This window comes from Vombatus ursinus, unplaced genomic scaffold (assembly GCF_900497805.2).
Source record: "Vombatus ursinus unplaced genomic scaffold, bare-nosed wombat genome assembly UNPS02014807.1, whole genome shotgun sequence".
NCBI lineage: Eukaryota > Metazoa > Chordata > Mammalia > Diprotodontia > Vombatidae > Vombatus > Vombatus ursinus.
In genome coordinates, this window is record NW_020954585.1 from 59011593 (window position 1) to 59020312 (window position 8720).

Genomic DNA, 8720 nt, shown 5'->3' on the forward strand with positions numbered 1-8720 from the left:
GAAGGAAGGAAGGAAGGAAGGAAGGAAGGAAGGAAGGAAGGAAGGAAAAGGAAACAAAGAGAAGTTGGGGAAATCGCAAGTAAGTGGAAAGTACATGGAGAGCACCTATGGGAGAAATAAGGAATTAAATTAGTGAAAGCAAAACTAATTGTTAGGACCAAGTGCCAACTTAAAAATAGAATGGGGGAAATAAACACAAAAGAAGTAAGTAATCAAAAATGCAAACCTAACAATTATAACAACTCCCCAATAAAATGTTAGAGAATGATAGAATAGATAATAAAACAAAATCCATGAATTTCATGCACACAGCATATTTTAAAAGCAAAGGCATATTTAGAATGAAAATGAGATGCTGGAACAAAATTTACTATGCATCAAGAAATTCTAAAAAACAAAAGTTAAAATCATTATAGCAGACAGGACAACAGTATAAAATCATAAGGTCAAGAAAGATAAACAGGGAAATTGAATTAAGTTTAAATGCATTATAGGCAATGAAACAATATAAACACCAAACATACCAAATGGAATAGCATCTAAATTCATTTTTTTTAAAAAAAAGCTAATTGAAATAAACCAAAAGTTAACAACATAATAATTATAAGAGATTTTAATGTTCTTCTCTCAGAGTTGAATAAATAAAAAAATAAAAAGATGACCAAAAAAAAGTAAATATGTAGCTGAAAATTTGAATTTGAAACACATTCTGAATAGATGTATTAAATATGTATGTGTACATTTTTTCATCATTACATGGTACTTTAATAAAAATGAAACATTGCTAGGACCCAAATAAATGTTAAAAGATGGAGACATCCTTTCCAGACCAAAATGTAACAAAAATAGTAACAAATACAGAGAACACAAAACATTCATAGCTAAATAGAAACTAATGGAGGTTAATGGCATTTTACATAATGAGTGGGCAAAAGAACAACTAATAATTACATAAAAGAAAATTACAACAATAAGATAACATACCAAAATTTGAGGGCTATAGTTAAAGTAGTCCTCAGGAAAAATTAGATTTCTTTTAAAAATTTATATATGTATATGTATACACATACTGTACATATGAGAGGATAAAGTGAGCATGCAGTTCTTAAAAACTAGAAAATAACAACTTAACAAACATAAAACAAGCACAAAAGAAGAAATTTGGAAAATTTGGAATTTGAAAATATTGGAAAAGAGGAGAAATAGATAAAATGGAAAAAAATCTATAGTAAGAGTAAATAAGCGTGAGTTTTTTAAGACTGATAAAGTAAGTATACTTTTAGTTAATCTGATCAAAAGAGAAAAAACAAATTAAATTAAAATAAAAAAGGAAAAAAATGAATTCACAAAAGAAAGGAAATAAAAATAATTATCAGAAACTCCTATACAAAACTAAAATAGAGAAAAACTGAGAATTTAAAGGAAATATATACTTTTAAAAATGTAAAATATTACACCCTCCCCAAGAAAAAACCTAAACAAACCATAAATGAACTACCAAAAGAAAAAGACCTTGGTCTAGATGGCAGTACAAACAAATTCTATCAAGCATTCAAAGAATAATTAATTCTTTTGCTCCAAAAATTATTCTCAGTAATTGCAAAAGAAGGCACTCTACCAAACTTTTTTATGAGACAAAAATAGTCCTGATACCCAAGCCAGATAATATAGAGAAAGAAAACTAGATACTAATCTCACTAATAAATATTTGAGCAAATATAATAAAATCTTTTCAAAAAGACTATAATAATAAATTTTATTTCTTATTAATAATTTATTTTCACTAAGAAAGACTGGGTAATGATAGTTTTCAGTAAAAATCTTTTACAAAACCATTGCATCACAAATAGACAAATACTATAAAAACTGTGTCATGGTGGTTTTGTTTCTGAACAGGTGTGCAGAGGGTCCCCATTAAACTTTCCAATAAGGGAAAAACATGTTTAATTCTTAGAAGATTATAATAATAAAATTTAAAAATTAATTATGACCAAGGTGGATTTATAGTAGGAGCAAAAGGATGGTTCAACATTAGATTAACTGGAGCAGCTAGGTGGTGCAGTGGATAGAGCACCTGCACTGGAGTCTGGAAGATTCGAGTTCAAATCTGATCTCAGACCAGGCACTTGACCCTTAATAGCTGTGTGACTCTGGGCAAGTCACTTAACCCCAATTGCCTTGTTTAAAAAAAAAATTAGATAAACAATTACCACATATAATCACATAAACAACAAAAACAAAATTTTTAAACCACATAACTAAGTCAATAGCCGCAGAAGAAAAAAAAAAAAACACATACTTGTCACATATTTGTTCCAAAATATCCAAAAAGCAAGAAGGTAAAAGGATTCTTATTCAATCAAAGTTTTTATTTAAAACCAAGAGTTATAATTATTTGCAATGGAAAAATACTGAAACTTTCCCAGTAAATAAAGGGATAAAACACTCCTCACTATTATTTGAATCCAAGATTAAATGAAATAAAAATGAGTATAAAGAAACTAGCCTCCTTCCTATGGAAGGAGGTCTGGCTTGTGTATTGTTGATAGGAGAGTTGGTGGTAGGATCTCATTTGTGCAGTGCAGAGTGTGTGCAAAAGAATCAATGTGTGTAAAGGAGTGACAAGGGTTTGGGAGGCATGGTGGTTTGTGTGTTGTCACAGAACAGAAGGGAATCTATGTATAGGAGAAAGGGAAAGAGGGAGTAGGAGTAGGAGAATCAGGCTGCACTGCAGAAGAGGATAGGAGGGGGGATTCTGCCTTTGAGACCTACTGCACCTCCTATTCAGCTGTACTAGTTAGCTCTGGGGAGATGCGATGAGAAATCCTGGACAGATTGTGCATTACATAGCATATCTGAACGGCAAGTTTCTGAGCTTCCGGAAGTCTCCCCACGGGAGGAGGATGTGCTGGAGCACAAGAGGAAAGAGAACATGGCTTTGAATGAGAAGGGTATATGAGTGAGAACAACATGATTGCAACTGACAACTGATAAAAGCAACAGTGGCATTATGGCTGCTCCTCCTTCCTCAGTCACCTGAGATGGGTTAGGAAAGATAGCAGACCTCAGGGAACAATTGGGAGGGCTCCAAATGCTTGTTAAATTGATGAAACAGTCCATTTGGTCAACACAGATGACATGCATTGCTTCCCTTATCCCTGAAGGCACACATTTCCATATCAGTACTGGAAGAGAAACAGGAATTGACCTTGGCATTTGTGGAGAGATTGTCAAGTTGGCCAGGAGCTAGCTGACCCGAGCAGGCATATCAGGGTTGGAAGTACAAGGGATACTCTGGGAGGATGATGTCAGTACCAGCCAGGGGTGGTTTAATCAGAAGGCTTGGCAGACCCTGGCTGTGGCCACTCCAGCTCTAGTATGTCCTTGCTAGCCTACCTAAGGGACCTGAAGTAGGAGAAGTTTCCTTCATGTGGCTATGTCAGTAGTATTGCTGCCAGCTGTCACTTGTTGTGTGACAAGCCCTTAACCTCCGTAGCCTCACCATATCCTCACCTGTAAAATAAGGAGATTAGACTAGATGGCTTCAAAGTTCCTTTCCAACTCTCCATCTCAGAGCTGTATAATGAAAGTAAAACAAATAAATAGAAATAAAAGTGGAAAATACCTTCTCACTTAGTTCCACAGTCTAGTTAGTATCCTCAGTGGCACAGTGGATAGCATGCTGGCCCTGAAGTCAAGAAGACTCATCTTCCTGAGTTCAATTCTGGCCTCAGACTCCTACTAGCTGTGTGACCCTGTTGGCCTCAGTTTCCTCATCTGTGAAATGAGAAGAAAATGGCAAACCACTCCAGTATCTTTGCCAAGAAAACCCCAAATTGGGGCAGCTAGGTGGCACAGTGGATGGAGCACTGGTCCTGAAGTCAGGAGGACCTGAGTTCAAATCTGGCCTCAGACCAAACACTTGGCACTAGCTGTGTGACCCCGGGCAAGTCACTTAACCCCAATTGTCAAAAAGAAAAAAAAGAAAACCCCAAATGGAGTCATGTAGAGTCAGACACGATTGAAATGACTGAACAAGACCAGTATACTCAGGTACATCAGCAGTGTTCAGGGATGGGGAATGCAATCATTGTTTAAAAAAAAAAAAAAAGACTGGAGTTTAGGAAAATTGAATTTCAACTTTCTAATCTCATAGGTTCTCAATCTCTATTTGGTAGCTGATCTTCTTGGCCATCTCAGTTCTTGGATCTTGGCACTCTATAGACACACTGGCATGATCTCAGTCTGGTATTTCAGTTTATATTTTCTCTTTGTGAGATTTGGGGGGGCACCTGAGTTGAAAAAAAGAAAACTAAGTAAGAGAAGGCAACACGGGCATGTGGCTGTCTGCAGCTGTTTGTTATGCCTGCAAATTCCCCCTGCCATTTAGGGACCATCAAAATGTTCTTTTGATAAAGTTTTGACATGACAATAGGGGACCTGAACCCTGGGTGTTTGTGACAGAGCATGTTGGGAGTGGATGATGGAGGATCTGGAGGGTGGAGCATGGGCAGGGAATCACTATTGTGACTGGCATGACTGAGTTTATTCAGAAAGTAAACCAAGTTGAAGGCTGGTTGGTAGAGCAGAAGGTATTTAAGTATCAGGGAACCTGGATTCAAATCCTAGCTCTGCCTTTTACCAGCTGTGTGACCTTAGACAAGCCAATTCACCCTCTCTGGGCCTCAGTTTCCCTCTCTATAAAATGAAAGGAATTGGATTAGATGGCTTCTAAGATCCCTTCTAGCTGTAAAACAGGCCTGCATGTTGCTTACAGCTGCACGCCACTTGACACCTATGAAAGGATTTCAGGTGGCCTGTGAAAAATGTAGAGGATGTGAAACAGACCTGCTGACCGCTGCAAGCAGCCTGTGGGCGGTGTGTTGTACAGGCCTGCTCTAAAACCATCATCCTATGATCATGATTCAGTGGAGAGGGTGTATTGGATCCAGGCCGGTTTATATATAGAGAGACCTTATCAACAGAGGGCAAAAGATTAGTGAAACCAGTGTGTTCTGTGTGAGTGGGACTATAATATTATCAACAGCCCTGCAACAGAGCATTGGTTGCAGTTACCCATCCAGAATCACCTACAAGAGATTGGAAAGTGATACATAGGCCAGCCCATAACACTTCCCATTGGGGCCCAAATCAGATCAAGATGTAATTGGAAAATATTTAACAAGATAAATAAAAAACAATAGAATACAGATAATGTTAATACGTGGTTTTCTAAGTCAATATGTAGCCCTTGGGGATCCTTATGTATTTTTTAATGGACCTGTTTCCATTTGAGTTTGATATCACTCCTGTGGGAAACTTGAAAAAACAGCTCTAGAGGTTCCCTTCTCCTCGTTTATAACCCTGTGGAACAGACTTATGGGGCAGAGTCCTCTGACTCAATGCTTGGGAGAAGTAGAAGCTGTCAGGGTAGATTATGGATAGGCAGCTGTGTCTAGAACCCACATGACTAGGGACCACATGGCATAGGCAGGTACCTTCAGAATATTCCAGAAAAGCAGATTGAACTGCCAAAAAAAGAAACAAGAATGATACCAGGCTGAAAAAATTGGTGGGCTGAGAAAGAGTGGTGAGAGAAGGAACTTGAGGCCAAGAAAAGAGGAACAGTACCTGGCCAAAAATCAGTAGAAATACCAAGAGAAAAGGAAGATTGAGGCTCAGAGGAAGCCAGGTGAGCAACAGTTGGAGGAAGAGAAAGAAATGAGAGAGAAGAATGATCTCAATATGGTAACTCCCTATCAATTCAAAGAATAAGTGGAATGCTAAGATTATTCAACCATTATGAGGCTTTCACAAAAGAAGGCCTCTCTCAGGGCCATCTGTAGTTAAGTCCCACATTCCATCACCATCCTTCCCTGCAGATGGGGGGAGAAAAAGGGAATAGGAGAATTAAGAGAGAGTAGTATTGAGTTCAAGGCACACCTAATCTGAAAAGCAGACCCTCATGTAGGGCAAATCTGTGGATACAGCAACTAGTTATGCTCACAGGTTATTTATGTAGCATCAAAATATTCATGGCCTAACATAATGAAAACACATACACACACTAGAAGGAAGCCAAATCTTGAGTAGCTGCAGTAACCAGTCTTGATCCCGAGGAACAGATAATTAAATGCAATGGGGGACTGACCAACAGAAGCCCAGTCCTTCCATTGTGTGCCATCTGCTCTGTCTTGTGTCAACCCACATGGATGCTTAGGGAGCCTGCTTCTGGGCATGCATAATTGAGGCCACTTCCTCTACAGCAACATACCTCCCTCCAAAGACGCAAGGGACTATGGCGACTGGGTATTGCCTACATTGTCACACTATCAGTTCCTTAATTGTTTTTCTTTGTTACAAAGGAAGGTTCAGTTCTACAATTGGGGAAGGTAGGTGGTGAAAGCTTATATTCAGAGATGGCTGTAGGAAAGAACAAAAGGCATCAATAAAATATTAACATTTTGCAGTAAAGATATGACCTGGTCTCAGTCCTCAGCCTTCTTGAATTCTCTCCTGTAACTGATATTGTTGACCACATTTTCCTTCTGAATACTCTCTTCCCTGGGTTTTCAAGGCACTGACGTCCATAAACATGTTAAACTCAACATGTCCAAATTATCTTTCTTCCTAATCTCATCTCTCCTCCATACTCAGAATGCAATTGATTACATTCTCATCTTCCCCCACCCCAATCCTGTCTGTCTGCCATACTATTAGAATACAACTCATTGACAATAAGGATCATTTCATTCTTTGTATTTGCATCCCCAGAACCTAGAATACTGCCTGACATGTACTAAGTGCTTAATATATATTTGTTGATTGATTGATTGAACTGCTTTACTTCTTTAAAATATATACTTTTATTTTTCCCCAGTTACGTGTTAAAACAATTATTTAACATTTGGGCTTTTTTTAAGTTTTGAGTTCCAAATTCTCTCTCTCTCTCTCTCTCTCTCTCTCTCTCTCTCTCTCTCTCTCTCTCCCCTCCCTGAGACTATAAGAAATCTGATATAGGTTAATCATGTAAAACATTTCCATATTAGTCATTTTGTACAAGAGGATTCCAATTTTTTTAAAAAGAATGAAAAAGGGGCACCTGGATGGCACAGTGGATAGAGCACTGGTCCTGGATTCAGGAGGACCTGAGTTCAAATCTGGCCTCAGACACATAACATTTAATAGCTATGTGACCCTAGGCAAGTCACTAAACCCCATTGCCCAAAAAAAAAAAAAGAAAAAAAGAAAGTGAAAAATAGCATGCTTCAGTCTGTATTCAAACAATATCAATTCTTTCTCTGGAGGTGTGGGATTATCTTGGATCATTGCAGTGATGAGAAGAGCTGTCATTCACAGTTCTTCATTATATAATATTGCTGTTATGATGTACAATGTTCTTTTGGTTCTGCTCACTTCACTTTGCTTCAGTTCATGTAAGTCTTCTATGTTTTTCTGAGATCATCCTGCTTGTCATTTCTTATAATATGATATTATTCCATCACAATCGCATACCACAGCCTTATTTAGCTATTCCCCAATTAATGGACATCCTTTCGACTTCCAATTCTTAGCCATCACAAAATTCTTAGCTGCTACAAATATTTTTGTACAAATAGGTCTTTTTCCCTTTTTTATGCCTTTGGGATATAGACCTAGAACTGCCCAACTTTTTTTGAAGGCATTACCACTTTCCACTCACCCAAGTTCATAATCATTCTTGACTCTTACCTCTACTCTATCTCAAACTCATCCATATCCAATTTCCAAATCTAATGGATTCTTTCTCCATAACACCTCTCCCACATATCCCCATTCAGTCCATCACCACCTCTTGCTTGAACTATCATATCAGCCTTCTAATTGGATTCTTAGCTTCCAGACTTACCCCTCCAATTTATACTCCATACATAATTGCCAATATAATCTTCCTGTGACATAAATCTGACTTCATCATTCCCCAGTTCAAGTACCTTCTACAGTTTCCTACTGCCTAAAATACAGATTAAAATACAAACTACTCAGCTTGTAAATCCTTTTGCAATCTAGATCCAGCCTAACTTTCCAGCCCTATTTCATATTACTCCCCTACACATACACACACATTCATATAAACATACACACATACCAAATACATACACATATACAAATATATACATGAATACACACATATTCACAAACATATACATATATTCAATGCATACACATGTATACATACACATAATCATAATCATAATCATACACTCTACATTCCAGGCAAACTAGCCTATTTTTAGTTCTTGAACTTGATATTCTACCTTCTACCTCTGTGCCTTTGCAAAAGCTGTCCCCCATGCCTACAATGAACTTCTTCCTCTTTGCCTCTACCTCTTAGAGTCACGAGCCCCCTCCAAGGTTCTACTCACGTCCTATCTCCTAAGGGAATCGTTTCTTGGCTCTATTAGTGGTTAGTTCTCTTTATCTGTCTCTCTCTATGTCTGCCTTTCTGTCTGTCTCTGTCTTTCTGTTTCACTGTGAATCTTTCTCCTCAAATTATATGTATATATTGATATATTTTTCTAAATGGATAAATATATTTATACATATATAGGTATGTGTAGATATGTCAATATATACATATAATTTGAGAAGAAAGAAATATGAGTATACATATGTAGATGTATATCTATAGATATATAGATATAGATATAGATATAGATATAGATATAGATATAGATATA